At 36.3% G+C, this 18,458-nt stretch overlaps 1 pseudogene; it reads right to left on the bottom strand.

Annotated features, from left to right (window-relative positions):
* Positions 1-17,231, bottom strand: part of LOC125836061 (pectin acetylesterase 8-like) — a 35,435-nt pseudogene extending 18,204 nt beyond the window's left edge.
* Positions 17,232-18,458: the final 1,227 nt, after the last annotated feature.

Here is an 18,458-nt window from a genome sequence, read left to right as displayed (position 1 = left end):
TTCATGAGGATGAACCCTCCGGTCTTCCATGGTTCAAAGGTGGATGAGGACCCGCAAGAGTTCATCGATGAGGTATGCAAAATCTTGACCATTATGGATGTTGGTGCTTGTGAGAAGGCGGAATTGGCGGCTTACCAACTCAAGGGGGTTGCTCAAATTTGTCCAACTCTCCAAGTATGCACCTCACTTGGTGGCCGACTCTAGGTCGAGGATGAACAAATTTGTGATGGGTGTATCCGACTTGGTTAGTGAGGAGTGTCGGTCCGCTATGCTCATTGGAGATATGGATTTGTCTCGGTTGATGACTTATGCCGAGCAAATGGAGGAGGAGAAATTGAGGAAGAGAAGGGGGCACGAGGCCAAGAGGGCCCGATTGGAGAATAGGTTCCGTAAGGGTGCTAGATTTCATCAAGGCCGAGGAAACCCTCATGTCAACCGGGGATTTGCTATCAATGTTCCTAGACCTCAAGGGGGAGGTGAAGTGGGTTCTATGGATGTATGCCCTAAGTGTGGGAGGAAGCATGGTGGTCCTTGCATGAAGGGTTCGGGTGCTTGCTTTGAATGTGGAGAAGTGGGTCATAAGAGGTTTGAATGTCCCAAGATCCGCAACAAGGTCCGAAGTGCTAACACTACTCCTTTGGGTAGAGGTGCTTCTCAAAGTGGTGCCCCAAGGAACAATCGATTTTATGCTTTGCATGGTAGACAAGGTGTTAATGAGACCCCGGATGTGGTGACCGGTATGTTGCAAATCTTTGATTTTGATGTTTATACTTTGATTGATCCGGGTGCCACCCTTTCCTTTGTTACCCCCTTAGTTGCTAGAAAATTTCATGTTGAGTCGGAATTGTTGCATGAGTCATATGAAGTATCTACTCCCATTGGTGTCTCTATTGTTGCTAGAAAAGTGTATAGAAATTGTCCGGTTTGCATATTGAATAAGTTGTTGCCTTGCGATCTTATTGAGTTGAACATGGTGGATTTTGATGTTATTCTTGGGATGGATTGGTTGCATGCATATTATGCTTCTATTGATTGTAGGACTCGTAAAGTCAAGTTCCGATTTCCTAATGAACCCGTTCTTGAGTGGGAGAGCCGGGATGTTGTGGTGAAGGGGAAATTCATTTCTTGCATTAAAGCCCATAGTTTGATTTCCAAAGGGTGCTTGTACCATATTGTGAGAGTCAATGATGTGGAGTCTAAAGTCCCTCCTGTTGAGTCTATTCCGGTTGTTAATGAGTTTCTAGATGTCTTTCCAGAAGACCTTCCCGGTGTCCCTCCCGAAAGGGAGATAGATCTTGGTATAGACCTCCTTCCCGATACTCAACCTATTTCTATCCCCCCTTACCGTATGGCCCCGGCAGAGTTGAAAGAGTTGAAAGAACAATTAAAAGATTTGTTAGAGAAGGGATTTATTAGACCTAGTCATTCTCCCTGGGGTGCTCCGGTTTTGTTTGTGAAGAAGAAAGATGGGTCTCTTAGAATGTGTATTGATTATCGACAACTTAATAGGGTCACCGTCAAGAATAGGTATCCTCTTCCAAGGATTGACGATTTATTTGACCAATTGCATGGGGCTAGTCACTTCTCTAAGATTGATCTTCGGTCAGGGTATCATCAAGTGAAGGTGAGGGAGTGTGATATTCCCAAGACGGCCTTTCGTACTAGGTATGGGCACTATGAGTTTGTGGTGATGTCTTTCGGGTTGACTAATGCTCCGGCTCTCTTTATGGATTTGATGAATAGGGTTTTCAAACCCTACCTTGATTCTTTTGTGGTGGTGTTTATAGATGACATCTTGATCTATTCTCGGGGTGAGGAAGAGCACAAGGGTCACTTGAGGGTGGTACTCCAAAGATTGAGGGAAGAGAAGTTGTACGCTAAATATGAAAAGTGTGAGTTTTGGTTGAAGGAAGTTGCTTTCCTAGGCCATGTGGTGTCGGGGGATGGTATTAAGGTGGATCCTAAGAAGACCGATGTTATTAGGAATTGGCCTAGACCTTTGACCCCGTCGGATATCAGGAGTTTCTTGGGTTTAGCGGGTTATTATAGGAGATTTGTAGAAGGGTTTTCTTCTCTTGCTTCTCCTATGACTAAGTTGACTCAAAAGAAGGCTAAATTTGTGTGGTCGGATGAGTGTGAGGAAAGCTTCCAAACTTTGAAAGAAAGGCTTGTGTCCGCTCCTATTTTGTCACTTCCGGATGGGTTAGAAGGTTTTGTTGTTTATTGTGATGCTTCCCATATTGGTTTGGGTTGTGTGTTGATGCAAAGTGGTAAGGTTATAGCCTATGCTTCTAGGCAACTTAAGGTTCATGAAAAAAATTACCCAACCCATGATCTTGAATTGGCCGCCGTGGTTTTTGCTTTAAAGATTTGGCGTCATTATTTGTATGGGGTGCATGTTGATATCTTCACCGACCATAAGAGTCTCCAATATGTGTTCACACAAAAAGATTTTAACTTGAGACAAAGGAGGTGGTTAGAATTCCTTAAGGATTATGATATGAGTGTTCACTATCATCCGGGGAAAGCTAATGTGGTGGCGGATGCATTGAGTAGAGTGTCCATGGGTAGCTTGGCTCATGTGGAGGAAGGTAGTAAAGAGTTGGCTAAGGAGGTCCATCGGTTGGCCAAATTGGGAGTTAGGTTAGAAGGGGTGGATAGTGGAGGAGTAGTTGTTGTTAATGGTTCAAGATCTTCCTTGGTTGATGAGGTGATAGTCAAGCAAGATCTTGATCCTTCTTTGGTAGAATTAAAGGCTTCGGTGAGTAGTGGTAAGGTGGAGGTTTTCTCCCAAGGGGGAGATGGTGCCCTTAGGTACCAAGGTAGATTATGTGTTCCTTGTGTGGATGGTGTGAGGGAAAGAATCCTTGATGAGGATCATAATTCTTCTTATTCTATTCATCCGGGGTCAACAAAGATGTATAGAGACTTGAGGGATGTGTATTGGTGGGGCGGTATGAAGAAGGACATTGCAAAATTTGTTTCGGGTTGCCATAGTTGTCAACAAGTCAAGGCTGAACATCAAAGGCCGGGTGGCCTAACTCAAGACATTGAGATACCTACTTGGAAGTGGGAAGAAATCAACATGGATTTTGTAGTGGGCTTACCCAAGGCTAGAAGAGGCTTTGATTCGGTTTGGGTGGTGGTTGATCGGATGACAAAGTCGGCTCATTTCCTACCGGTTAAAACTACTTACGGGGCTGAAGAGTATGCCAAGTTGTACATTCATGAATTGGTAAGGTTGCATGGGATTCCTTTGTCTATCATCTCGGATCGTGGTGCCCAATTCACTTCTCACTTTTGGAAGTCATTCCAAAGGGGTCTTGGTACAAAGGCAAAGCTTAGCACGGCCTTCCACCCTCAAACGGATGGCCAAGCCGAAAGAACAATTCAAACCTTGGAGGATATGCTTAGAGCTTGTGTATTGGAGTTGAAAGGTAGTTGGGATGATCATCTTCCTTTGATTGAATTTGCATACAACAATAGTTATCATTCTAGTATCGGTATGGCTCCTTTTGAGGCACTTTATGGTAGACGGTGTAGGTCACCGGTTGGGTGGTTTGAAGTTGGAGAGGTGGCCTTGTTGGGTCCGGATCTGGTCATGGATGCTCTTGAGAAGGTAAGGATGATTAGGGAGAGGTTGAAAACAGCCCAAAGTCGTCAAAGGTCTTATGCCGATGTGAGGAGACGGGATCTTGAATTCAAAGTGGGTGATTGGGTTTATTTGAAGGTTTCTCCAATGAAAGGTGTGGTTCGTTTTGGTAAGAAGGGGAAATTAAGTCCTAGGTATGTCGGTCCTTATGAGATAATAAAAAGGGTTGGTAAAGTAGCCTATGAGTTGGGGTTGCCCAAGGAGATGGAATTAGTTAATCCGGTATTCCATGTATCGATGTTGAGGAAATGTGTTGGTGATCCTAACGCTATTGTACCTCTTGAGGTTGTGGGTGTTGTAGAAGATAATTTGACATATGAAGAAGTCCCGGTTCAGATCTTAGATAGACAAGTTAAAAGGTTGAGGAACAAAGAAGTGGCGTCCGTTAAGGTGCTTTGGAGAAATCAACAAGTGGAGAGTGCTACTTGGGAGGCCGAAGCGGACATGCAAAGACGTTATCCTTATCTATTCAACTCCACTCAAGCCTAAGGTATTAAATCAAGTCCTTTGTACTCCATCGAGTCCTACATTTCAGCCTCTGAATCATTAATGTGCATATATGTTTAAATTGATGAGTTATGGATGCTTTACACTAAGTTTTGAAATCTTGAAGTGATGTTTAAATAAAATATTTGCATTCATGTTGGGGCTGATATGTTCTTACTAAGTCTTGCCTTGTACGTCTCTTCCACATTCGGGGACGAATGTTCCCAAGGGGGAGATATTGAAACGACCCCAAAAAAATGCCCGAAAATGTGCTTCGGAAACACCTATAATTGTAATTTCCATATATCTCAAAATCCGTTTCGTTTTTCGAAAATCCGACTTCATATTCTTGTTTAGGGGATCAAATTGAGTGGGAAATGGGTCTAACCCAAATTTTAGAGCAACCGTATCAAAATCCAAAATTTCCAAGTGAAGCCTTTTTCGAGGGTCTACTTTGGAGGGTCATATCTCCTAGCACACAAATTATTTGGTGGCCAATAATATATCCATGGAAAGCCCTTTGAGTTAGCTATCTAACGCACTTCGTTTCACCTTATTCGGAGTTCGGACGAAGAAGTTATGCCCATTTTCGTAAAGTCTGTCCGGCAGAAAATCCAAATTCCAGTAGCTGATTTTACTGTTCATCTACTGTTCACCCGCCTGTTTTTTTTTCTAAGTGTTGGACCCTTTTTTTCAAAGGACTTATATTAATTCCTAGATACCATAATCCAATTCCCATCCCAAAAAAAAACATTTCCCTCTCTACAATCCTCCATTTAAGAAGAAGAAGAAGTGGGAGCTAGGGCTTTGGATTCAAGGCTTTCTTCATCAATTTTCGTGGGAGATCATAGCAAAGGTATGGGGGTCTTGATCCTTGTCTAATTTTCCATACAAGGAGCCAAATCCAAAGTTACTTCAAAATATGAAAAATCTAGGTTTTCACTCAATCTCATGGGTTCTTCCATCAAATGGTTTTAAAAGGTTTCTAATGGCACTTTATGGTTATATTGTTGTTGTATTGATGATTTAAGATGAAAATACTCCATGAACCCATGATTTCTCTCTATTCCTAGTTTATGCCTTTATGAAGTGGTTGCTAGATAATGAATGTATATGAATCAAACATGTTTAAAGGTCTTTAGATTGTTGAAGTATGTCATTACCCATGCTTATTTTATGGTGTATTGTTGGTGTATTGGTATGTGAGGCTTATGGCCTTAAAGGCATAGTATGAGAAATTGGAGTGTTATCATGACATTATATGAATGAGAATCCAATGAAGATAATGTGATCATGTTATGAATGTAAAGGTGTTGTTGTAGGTTGTTCACTGTTTTGGTTGCATAATTACTACCCTAATTTCCATGCTCTTTGATTTCATTACATGCCTTCAAGGTGTTTGACAAAATGTCCAACTATGGAGAATTGATAAATTGATGTTTTAAAGCTTGAGTTATGAGATGTATGGAACTTCAAAGATGTGTTGATGACAAACTAAGCTTGTGTATATGTTCATTCCATACGTGAGATTGCATTAGAGCCTAATGAGAATTTCCTATATAAAGTGTTGCATGACCATGCCCGGTCCGGGGGAAAAGAACCGGACAACCATGTGAGAGGTTTATATCTCACCACCTAGGATGTTTGGGGTGTGACCAACATCAACCATGTGAGAGGTTTATATCTCACTACCTAGGATGTTTGGGGTGTGACCAACATCAACCATGTGAGAGGTTTATATCTCACCACCTAGGATGTTTGGGGTGTGACCAACATCAACCATGTGAGAGGTTTATATCTCACCACCTAGGATGCTTGGGGTGTGACCAACATCAACCATGTGAGGGGTTTATACCTTGCCACCAGGGTGTCCGGGTGTGAACGGCATCCCCCATCCTAAGTTGGGGTTATAGATTGGTTGGATCATGCATACACATATGATATCTACTATTAGTATAGATTTACTTAAACATGTTTTGACTTCACTTTGATCATGCATCCTCATATTGTTATTCATAATGCCTATGAAACTATTTCTTGTATTTCGATTGTGTCCTTGTTTATTGTTGTGTTGCACCCCGCATACTTAGTACATTCCAAGTACTAACGCATATTTTGCCTACATGATGTCACCATGTAGGGACCGGAGCTACTCTTGATCCTTCTCTCCATTCACGTGGCTAGTACGACGCTTATCCGAGTTTGTTGGTGAGTCCTCAATAATTCGAGGGCTATGTTATGTTTCTTACTCCTATGTTTTGAGACTTTAGCTTGCAATTGTATTTTAACTATGAGGGGAGCCGGTAATATGTCATGGCCCCCGTCCTATCTATGTATGTAGAGGTGTGAGTTGGACAAGTATTTTGTAAACGAGCTTGACTCTTATTCTATGATGTCATTTTGAAATGGTTTGCCTTAGTCCCTATTTCCCGTTAATTAATGTTGAATGTACTTCCGCGATCGATGAAGTGTGATGACAAGTTTGAGAGGCTTGTTTGGGGTTCCTTCGGGTTCCTCATTCGCCATGTCACGTCTAGGCCCTAGGCTTGGGTCGTGACAAAAACTGAACCTAATAGGATTATACCCTTAAAATATTACTAAAAACGAATTAAATCTGATTGGGTAAGGAAAAGACCAAAATACCCCTCTTTATTTTCGGCTAACTTTCCTTAACTGGACAGCCTATCTTCAAAAGGCCATATCTCACTCTTCCAACCTCGAAACTTAGCAAACTCGGCGGCGTTGGAATGATAATTCAAAGATATTTTCTACGGTATCTAGTAGCACACCTAACTCATCCTGAGCTACGAGTTATGGTCATTTGAAGTCGACCCAAAACTCATACTTAAGCATAACTTGCAAAATTTCAGATTTTGCTATTTCCAATTTAGTACTTTTTCGAATTCAAGGTGCTACATCTAGTGAACTTATCACTTAAGAAATTTTAATTCCTCGGTAAAATCCTACTCACAACGAAGGATGGTTCAAGTCTTAGTTCAAAAAAATTTCTGGGGTGTTACACAGTGTCACGTGACACCCGATAGCTCTTTCTAAATCCGCCCCTGAATGAAGGTGTGCTGTACATTGAACCTCCACTTAGTGAAACAGTAACTTTTACTCCAGAGTCATAGTGGTCTCAGACTTGAACAATGACTGCTTAAGGGAAATAAAATATCATTGCCCACACATAATAATCAAGGTGTTGACATGAGCTTTAAAAGTCAACACGTTACGGCCTTGTGCTATCCCGATTTCATGAGTGCTTTTGAGAATAAGCCTAATTCTCATAGGAAGCGACCTACTTCCACACATCACATAGGTGAAATCTGTCAAAAGTGCTCCTGTAAATTTAACACTCCACCCATACGGGCTACAGATATTCATTAAGAGTTTTATCAACTCAACCTTCACAAATCACTACATGAAACAATGCACTCACATCATAGGGAGGGAATAAAAAAGATAGTGCATTTTTCATAACAAGTCATCATATGATTAGTTTTTCCCTTTGAACCTGGTTATAGGATCTCTAGTCCTCAAGTTGGGTTTCCTCATATATGACTCAAGAATTTATAGGCATCAATCTCATACCCCTCGATGTGCTCCAGACCCTTTCTCTCGTTAAGGCCTTAGTAAGAGGATCTACAAGATTATCACAAGATTTGACATAATCAACATTAATGATACCATTTGTCAAATATGATCTTACATTACTGTGTTTCCTCCTTATAGGTCTGGATTTACCGTTGTAATAACGGTTTTGAGCTCTACCAATTGCAGCGGTGCTATCACAATGAATAAAAATAGGAGGAATTGGTTTTTCAAAATAAGGTATTTGACACAATAAATTTCTTAACAAATTCGCTTCCTCACTAGTTGAAGCTAAAGCAATTAGTTCAGCCTCCATGGTAGAGTTAACAATTATAGTTTGCTTTTTTGATCTCCAACAAACAGCACCACCACCTAAAGTAAAGACATAACCAATGGTAGAACAGGAATCACCTGATAAAGTGTTCCAATATGCATTAGAAAAGCCTTCAAGTACAGCATGATATTTTTTATTATAGAACAAACCACAATTTTTTGTTACAATTAAATATCTCATAACTCTTGTTATAACATACCAATGTTCATTACCTGGCTTGCTTGTAAACATGCCAAGTACTCCTACTGCATATGCAATATCAGGCTTAGTACAATCAGTCACATAGCTCAAACTTCCGATTATGCTAGCATATTCCTTTTGATTTATTGCATCATTTTCACTTTCAACAGGAAATAAGTGAACAGTTGAATCAAAAGGAGTAGCAACATGCTTGCAATCAAGAAAGTTATATTTTTTCAAAATTTTCTCAACATAATGTGATTGGTCGAGGAAATTTCCTTCACATGTTCTTGTTATTTTTATTCCAAGAATAAAATTTGCCTCACCAAAATTTTTCATATCAAAATGGCTTCTAAGAATATTTTTAGCTTCATCAATAGCATTCATGTTAGAGCAAAAGATCAATAAATCATCAACATATAGGCAAATAATTACATGTGAATTATTCCAAGACTTATGATATATGCACTTATTACACTCATTTGTTTTAAAACCATTTTCAATCATACAGGAATCAAACTTTTCATGCCATTGCTTAGGTGTTTGTTTCAAGCCATATAGAGATTTAGTAAGTTTACATACTTTGCTTTCTTGGCCTGCTTCAACAAAGACTCGGGTTGTTTCATATAAATTTTCTCATTTAGGTCTCCATTTAAAAAAACAGTTTTTACATCAATTTGATGAATTTGCAAATAAAAAATTACACCCATAGCAATTAAAAGTCTTATGAATGTAATTCTTGTTATCGGAGAAAAAGTATCAAAAAATTCTAGGCCTTCTAGTTGATTAAAACCTTTTGCAACTAGTCTAGCCTTATATTTATCAATAGATCCATCCGGTTTCAACTTTTTTTCGTAAGACCCATTTTCAACCAATTGTTTTACAACCCGGTGGTAAATCAACTAACTTCCAAATTTTATTAGAAATTAGAGATTTTATTTCATCAATTACAACCTCTTTTCAAAAAATAGAATCATTTGAAGATAATGCTTCTTTTAAAGTGAGAGGGTCATCTCCAACATTAAACACATAAAAATCAGGACCAAAATCTTTTTCTACTCTAGCTCTGCTCTTTTACTTCTTCTTAACTCAAAATCATTAACTTCTTTATTTTTCAAAGTAGAACAACTAGACAGTGACAAAATATTTTGTTCAATCCTTTGACCCCCACTATTTTTAGAATCAAAAGGAAATTTATTCTCATGAAAAATAACATCACCCGATTTTATCACAATATTATCTTCAAGATTAAAAAATCTATAGACTGTACTATTTGAAGCATAACCAAGAAAAGCACAAATAGTAACTTTCTTACCCAATTTTGTAATCTTGGGATCCATTAGCCTCACAAAGGCTAGACAACCCTTTAACTCTTAAATATCCCCAACTTGGCTTGTAACCTTTTCACAATTCAAAATGTGTCAATTTTGACTTTTTATGAGGCACACGATTCAACACATAACAACCAGTTAAAATAGCTTCACCCCATAAATTTAAAGGTGCATGTGACTCAATAAGCATGACATTAGTCAATTCAATCAAAGTTGTATTTTTCCTTTCCGCTACACCATTAGATGAAGGAGAATAAGGAGGAGTAGTTTCATGAATTATTCCTAATGATCTAACAAAAGAATTAAACTCATTTGACTCATATTCACGGCTTCTATCACTTCTAATTTTTTTTATTTTTCTTTCAAACTGATTTTCAACTTCATGGAGATAAGTTTTAAAATTTTCAAAAACATCACTTTTATTTTTCATCAAGTAAACATATGTAAACTTAGAAAACTCATCAATGAAAGTGATAAAGTACCTATTACCTCCACGAGTTAAAATTCCACCAAGTTCACAAATATCAGTATGAACTAATTCTAACAAGTCAGTTTTTCTTTCAACTTGGAAATGAGGCCTTTTAGTGATTTTGACTTTACTACAAGCCTCACACTTTTCAAAATTATTTTTAACCATTGGGATTAATCCTAAACTACTCATGATTCCAACATAATGATCATTAATATGACACAAATGAGCATGCCAAAAATTAGTTGAAGAAAGCATGTAAACAGAAATAGAAACTTTATTGATCAGATTCAATAATCTGTTTAAAGCCTGCTTTATTAAGAAGAAAACTAGACGTCAATTTTTTTTCTCATGGAAGGAGTATAGAGTACATCTTTCAAAGTTAATACCCTTCCAGAAGTAAAACACAATTCGACATCTCCCGTTCCAAGAGTAGTATGTGAATCACCAAGAATGATGGTTTTGGGCTCCTCAAAATGAGTATATTTTTTAAATCAGTCTTTGTCATAACAGACATGACGGTTTGCACCAGAATCATCCCACAATCCATCAACACTCTCAACCATGTTTATGTGGATAATCACCGCCACAAAAGGTTCTTCGGTAATGTTTGCCTGAAGGTTAGGACCACGTTTCCAGAATCTGCAAAATCGAACAATAAGTCCACTCTTGCCAGAGAACAAAGCATGGTCCCTTATCTTGAGCTTGTTGATTTTGTGCTTGGTTATTTTCACCATTATTTTTCTTGGGAGGTCTACCATTATGTTTTTTGAATTTTTTATTCTTAGGCTTCAAAGAAATTTTTTTTGTGAGATTCAGAAGTAGCATTATTTGAAGTAATTAAATTTACCTTCGTTGTGATGTTTCTCTCTTCTGTTTGTAAAAGTGCATCTTGACCCCTTGCCTTTTGTTCCGTGCAGATTTTCATTATCAAGGTTTCAAGAGAGGTTTTCTTTTGTTTGTGGAGCATAGTTTTTTGAAATTCCTTCCAAGACGGTGGAAGTTTATCTACTATGCCACAAACAATAAGACTATCTCCAATTTTAACCTCCTCGGACCTAAGCTCTCCAACAATCATTATAAAGTCTTGAGCTTGGTCTACCACTGACTTATTGTCCACCATTTGGAAATGAAAAAAATCTACTAGCCGCATATTTTTTCTCTCCAGCTTCTTCGGTATCATACTTACTCTGCAATGCTTTCCAATTTTTCTTTGCACTATAGTAAGTTCTATCATAATAATCATAAAAATTATCAGATAGACAATTAAGAAGATAATACCGACACTTATAGGAATCACCATCGTACTTTTCCACTTTCTCATGATGAGAAATAAGTTCATCATCATCCATGGAGGTGTCCTCAACTTTATTAGAATTCTTCTCAGTTAACACATAAGAAACATTGAGAAGACTTAAGTAGAAAAGTACTTTACCCTCCCATGATCTCTTGAAATGGTTACCATTAAACCGAAATGGCTTGTTAAGGTCTCCCATCTTGACATCCACGGTTTTTTCGATTGTAGCCATGTTGAATCTCCTTAAAATTATTTGTGAAAAATTACAAAATAACAGAATTACAAGATTATAATTGAAAATAAAATGAAGAAATAAATCTCTTCAGGCTGAGGCGCGGATATCTCGCTCTCTTTAAGGAGATTCAAACCCACTGCAACAAATGTTTTTCACCATCCAGCAGTAGTCCTTCTTGACTTGTCCCCTCCAGGATACAACAGCCTAATCACAAAATATAACTCAACAACTCTAGACAAGAGTTGAGTCTAAAGCTCCACAAAAAGAACACCTCCCTTCAACTAATAAAAACTCTCTTTTGGGACAAACTTAATGCACTCTATATTTTTCTTGTGTGTTGTGTGTACCAAACCAAATGAAGACCACCACTATTTATACTAGAAATAGTCTTCCCTTGGAATAAATAGAAAGATAATGGGATAGTAAATAGTGAAGATAAATGGCCTTAATTAGGAGTTACATAGGTTACAAGCATAATGGAGGAATAAAGAATGAAGTAATGTGAGGGGTAACCAATGCCATCAATGGCTGATGCAGAAGCTGTCCATTATTCTTGACTCCAACGTTCATTGGAACGTTTTTTCTCACAATGAATTCAGCCAATAAAGCCAAAAGTAATGGCATTACATGGCCACCAAGTCAAAGACCAATTGCATGAGTAATTAGGCAGTTTAAGACACAAATGCCTACCAACGGTAGCAATTAAAACTACCCACTAACTGCTGAATGTTTCAGCATTCTTCTAACTCCAAAATAAAGCAAATTAATATATTAAAATATTAATATTAAAATGCTGACAAACCAACAATTAGGTAACTGCAACATTGGAAAAGAAGTTTAATTTGTAATGTAACCTCTAAGATTTTTCTTTTGATTAGCAGTGCAATTATTCTGTTTAATGGCACTGTAATAATCACCTAATGAAGTTCCAACCTGCAATACAATTTAAGTTATTGGTCAAAATTCGTATACTTTGACCCTGGAGAAATGAAACATGACAAGTATTTAGGGATGCAAGGAGTCTATACATTATAATTACCTGAACTATATCGAATGGTGACATGATTGTATAAAGTGGCGTTTTGATATATTGTTGCATGTTTTGTGGGAAGAAACACTGGGAAAATGTATCGCGACGATTTTCAGTAATAATATCAACATTAATCCACAAGAAAGGAAAATTAATCCAGTAACAATTTGTACCAATTCTGGTTTCATTCTTGAAGTCCAGGATTTTGGTAGTGCTTTGGCAGACCCCTGCAACTCAAATAAGCAACATGTACCAAATAATAACTCGAGTCGTATATTAACTCATCAATTCATTTTTGACTCGCTCATTTGACATCTCTAGTCAAGTGAATTGTCTGTTTGAGTAAACATAAAATGAAACAAGAAGAAATACGAAAGGACATTATGTACATGTAATGTGACAAGCGCGTTATAGATTGATTTGAAGCCTTTTCCCTTATGAAAATTCTTGTTGCTGAAATAAAAGAACAAATTGTATAATGTAATTCTTACGCATAAGTATCGTTCTTCAAAAATTGATCATATAACACGATAAAAATGTCTTAAACATCGACGAAATATCCACTATTGGTCAAGCATTTTATTCGAGAAGTATTAGGCAATAGTTTGCTGAAGCGATCACAATATAACATTGCTGGATATGCGCCAGCAGAATTTCCAATAAGAAGGGCCTAGTAGTACAATAAATTAAATTTCTGTTAGTATGTCTAAATTCAATAGTATTTTTTTTACTTATGTTGCTCGCACTCTCCAAAATGCATATTTTTAGAGTATTTGACACATGTTGGTCGATATTTTTGAAGAGTCTGAGCGACATAGTTATTTATACTGTGTATTAAGTAAAGTAAGTTTGACATACGTACATTTTTGGCATCCTTTAATCCTTTTGAAAACAAATCCTCCATCACTGCAGAAAAAATCCTTGCACCTCTAAAGTGAAGATTGGTAGCCTAAAGAAGTATATAAATTGAAGCTTTTATATCTTCTAATAATGAATAATAATATGTTATTGTGGAATTCATCATCAAGAGAGACCATCCTTATGCGGTCAACGAACTCATAATAATACTAAGGGTTGTCGCAAACTTATTCGGAAATGAAAGTAGTCTACCGAAAACTCTTGGTACTTGTCTCATCAATCATCCTGGTTGAATCCGCATATTTTTGATAAAGAAAATAATCTTATTATAATATTATGTTGCTTCATAATTACAACTCCAATCTATGTTGTGAAATAAAATAACTCAAATAATTAGATAACTTCAACATTGGAAAAAAATGTTTAATTTGTAATGTAACTTCTAAGGTTTTTCTTTTGATTAGCAGAGCAATTATTCTGTTTAGTGGCATTGTAATAATCACCTAATGAAGTTCCAACCTGCAATACAATTTAATTTATTGGTCAAAATTCATATAGTTTGACCCTGGAGAAATGATACATGACAAGTATTTAGGGACGCAAGGAGTATATACATTATAATTACGTGAACTATATCGAATGGTGACATGATTGATACAGGATCAACTCTTTCAACATCTCCGGTGAATGCTCCTCCACAATATTCAACCATAATTCTGTTCCAACAAATCTGCACGTTTTGCAATATTGTAAAGACTATTAGTTTTGCAAATTACATTTATATATCTCGTAGTAACCCGTACAAATGTTAATTAAAATACCGTTAAATAGTGAGAATCGAACTTACAACTATTAAGTGAAGGACTTATCACACTCATATAAGTGATTAATTACCTGGATTGGCAGTTTCATTGTTGGTAAAGTGACCTCTAAATTTGAATGGACCCATATGTTCCGTAAAGATATGACACCTGAGCCTAACTCAACCCCAAAAGCTAGTTTATGAGGGTGTGAGTTAGGCCTAAAAACTACTTTCACATGGTATCACTGCAGGGCTATCTCATCAAATGTTGGGCCCCCAAAAATTAAAATTGCCCATGCACCACATGCTAAGCACTGGGCGTGAGGTGGGGTGTTAAAGAATGACAAAATTCTCACATTGGTGCTTAAAAAGATTGGTAGACTCCTTATAAGGCTTGGACAATCCTCCTCTCTTTGAGTTAGCTTTTGGGGTGTGAGTTAGACCTAAAACCTAATTTCACATGGCACCCAAATGAAGTCCGTGAACGATTTTGGCACTCTCTCACATCTCTACACCATCGTCCTCCCTAAAATTAACAAAGTATTACAAAAAAAAAATGCACACGTTCTAGGGTGTGACAAAAGTATTTATTTCTAGTGTTTGGTTGTGGTACGTAAGTAGAAAATATTATTACGAAAAATATTTGTACATAATTTAAATAAAGTTCATTTCATTTTAACAACTTAAATTATGTAGTTAAAATAGATTGAGTTAATAAATAGACGATCATTAATCCTCCCAAACTTACAGAGAGGTGAATCATCCAGCTTTGAGTACCTTCTCCAAATCCTTTATCCATGTAGTGTGCTGGTGGGGTTCCATCCTGTAGAAATCTCACGTCTAGGATTAGAGAAATCAAGGATTGTATTGATAAAAATAATGTTGAGTTACAACCTCCTTATATAGGAGAGAATTGTAGAGTCCTAAGTTAACTATACTTAGAATCCTACTACAATACCTATTACTAATATATAGTAATAATAATGCAAATATAAATAATCTAATCCTAGTTGTACTAAAATCATAATCATAATCTAATCCTAGTGGTAATATAATCCTAATTAATATAAGTAGTCTAATCCTGGTACGACTCTAATTCTACAGTAGTAATCATAATCTAATCCTAGTCGTAATATAATCCTAATTAATATAAGTAGTCTAATCCTGGTACGACTCTAATTCTACAGCAGTGTTGTAAATTCGTCAGTCAGCTTCGTTGGACATGTTCCTTTGACATGTTCCAATCGTCAGATTCTTTCTTCATCAACACTTGCTGTAGACACGTCAGTCAGCTTCGTTGGACCTGTTCCTTTGACATGTTCCAATCATCAGCTTCCCTTCTTCTTCAACACTTCCCCTCAAGCTAGTGAGTAGAGGAACGGTTTCTTCTAGCTTGATTCGAACACGCAGCAAAAAAAAACTTTGAATACCCAGCAAAAACTTATTTTTGTCAATGTTTCGGTATGAATGTGATGTCTGTTTCTCTGGAGTTAAGGTTGTTGTTTCTTCTTCCCCTGCCTTTTTGGGTAGGAAATACCATGTTATGATTTTGTTGTGACACCTTTTCTTCATCTTCCCTTATATCAAAACTCGTGAGAGTATAAACAAATTGATTAAGGGTGGAATATGGTGTCTTACCTAATATGACAAAGGTCTTGTATTTGAGACCTAAATCTCTAGTAAAATTAATTATTTTTGTTGCTTGAATATAAGCTTTTTCCAAGCATTCCCACACTTTCTTGGCAGTTGAGCAGCCCACAATTAGGTGCATGTTTTCTTCAGTCAAGATGCTTGAGATCCAACTCCTTAGTAACACATCTTTCTCCTTCTAATCATCAATGGTGCCACTATCTTTTGCACCCTTCTTAACTTTTACAACTTTCCCAACAGTCTGTCCAGTGGAACAACTACTTTTACTTGGTTAATAGATGAGATACGTTAGTTTCATCACCTGAATCAATTGGGATATTTGTGTCCTCCATATGAGGTAGTTTGCTGACTTAGATTTAATGGAGCAAGCGACAATGAGTTGGTGAAGTGAGGAAGTCGACATAGAATTGGTAGAATGGGTCATAGCAATTTTAACGTGTGGTGTTTTTTTTTTTGTTATCAGTACTCAGAGAGCAGAAGAGCTTTTATGCTCTGATACCATGTAGAAATCTCACGTCTAGGATTAGAGAAATCAAGGATTGTATTGATAAAAATAATGTTGAGTTACAACCTCCTTATGTAGGAGAGAATTGTAAAGTCCTAAGTTAACTATACTTAGAGTCCTACTACAATACCTATTACTACTATATAGTAATAATAATGCAAATATAAATAATCTAATCCTAGTTGTACTAAAATCATAATCATAATCTAATCCTAGTGATAATATAATCCTAATTAATATAAGTAATCTAATCCCAGTACGACTCTAATTCTACAGCAGTGTACACTCGTCAGTTAGCTTCGTTGGACCTGTTCCTTTGACATGTTCCAATCGTCAGCTTCCTTCTTCATCAACACTTGTTGTAGACACGTCAGTCAGCTTCATTGGACCTGTTCCTTTGACATGTTCCAATCATCAGCTTCCTTCTTCTTCAACACATCTAAGCAAACTGCATCTTAAATGAGGTTACAACACTAGAAAAGACTTCTGAAATGGTGCCGGCCGTGGAGCTATATTATTTTCGTCTGTCTCAATTTATGTGATATTATTTGACTCAGTATGAAGTTTTAAAAAATAACAATTTGAAATTTATGGTCTAAAACAAGTCATTAACATAAGATTTTGCGTGTACATCTAAGTGGGAATATAATTTACCTACTCCTTTAGACACAACGTTCTTAACGATTGTTTTAAAAACAAAGTATTCATCATTATATGTGTCCTTTTGTTGATTAGGTGCACTTTCTGCTAATAAAACGGTAAGTGAACAAAGCAGTAACAAAACAAGTTTGAAGGATCTTGTTGTCACCATCGTCCCAGCTTAGAACATAAAACAAGTAGAAATAATAATATTCACAGTAAACAATTGAAATATATTACAAGCGATAAATTATGACAAAGAGAATTAGCAAAATTTTACCACTATTTTGAAAAATGTGACAATATTTTTTCATGTATATGATGAGAAGCTTAATAAATACCTTTTTAAGTCTCAAAATGAACTCACCCTTGCCAATAAGAATGTATACTATCGTGTATATATATCTATAGCCGTTGGTTGGCATTGATTAAAAAGTTGGGCAATTCACCATATGGTGTAGTAATGTATTTGTTACTCTCTTATATGACAATTTTTTCTTTTTTGTCAATTCCAAGATAATGACAAATTTTTGTATTCAGTAACAAGTTAACGTTAAAATATTCATTTCATCTTTAATGAGATGATTTATAACCACACAAACATCTAGGACTTATTAAATCAAAAGTTTCTAAAGACTTTTTTACTTAAACTCCTTGTTCAATCAACTATATTTCTATTTTTTTACTATATAGAAATGCCAAGTACAGGACCACCATGGCTATGAAGAGTTGTACAATGAGCAATAAAAATTGTACTATGTACTTAGTCTTGTCTTATTCCCTCACCAATAGCCTCTAAACATGTGTAACAATGTGGGCTCATTCTCTTTATATCATTACAATTTTACTATCTATTATAAATTTTAAATGCTTAATCATTATCAACTTCATTCATACTTTGTGCACCCCATTTATTATTCAATTTTCACTATATTTTTTACATGCCCTATATTTAGTCCTTACAATTTAAAATCAAGTCAACTTTTTCAATAGTACAATTTTAAAAATATTTTTAACTATAGAAATCATCTATTTGGCAATTTTAGAAGTCAAATGTTCAAAAAAAAAATTAAATAATAGAATGCAATTTTTATTACTCCCGTCATTCTTAAAAACTTATCATAATTTTCTTTTTGAAAGTCAAACAATGCAATTTTTGATAAATTACCAATTAATTCTCAATACTACTATCCTCTTGTCTCAAATAAGAAGGGGGGGGGGGGGGGGGGATTAATTTACTTTCAAGCAAATTATCTCGTTTCTGAAATATTAATAAATTTCTTGAACATGCTATATGACAAATTCAAAATTATTTTATATCTAGCTGTAATTCATAAAAAGAAAAAGATTATTAAACGATTTATCAATTGAATCTAGAAAGAAACTTACAAACATAACT

Source organism: Solanum verrucosum, unplaced genomic scaffold (assembly GCF_900185275.1).
Source record: "Solanum verrucosum unplaced genomic scaffold, falcon-dt-bn FXZP01000208.1, whole genome shotgun sequence".
NCBI classification, from domain to species: Eukaryota; Viridiplantae; Streptophyta; class Magnoliopsida; order Solanales; family Solanaceae; genus Solanum; species Solanum verrucosum.
The sequence above is the reverse complement of the archived record's forward strand: the minus strand, read 5'-3'. Positions and strand labels throughout refer to the sequence as shown.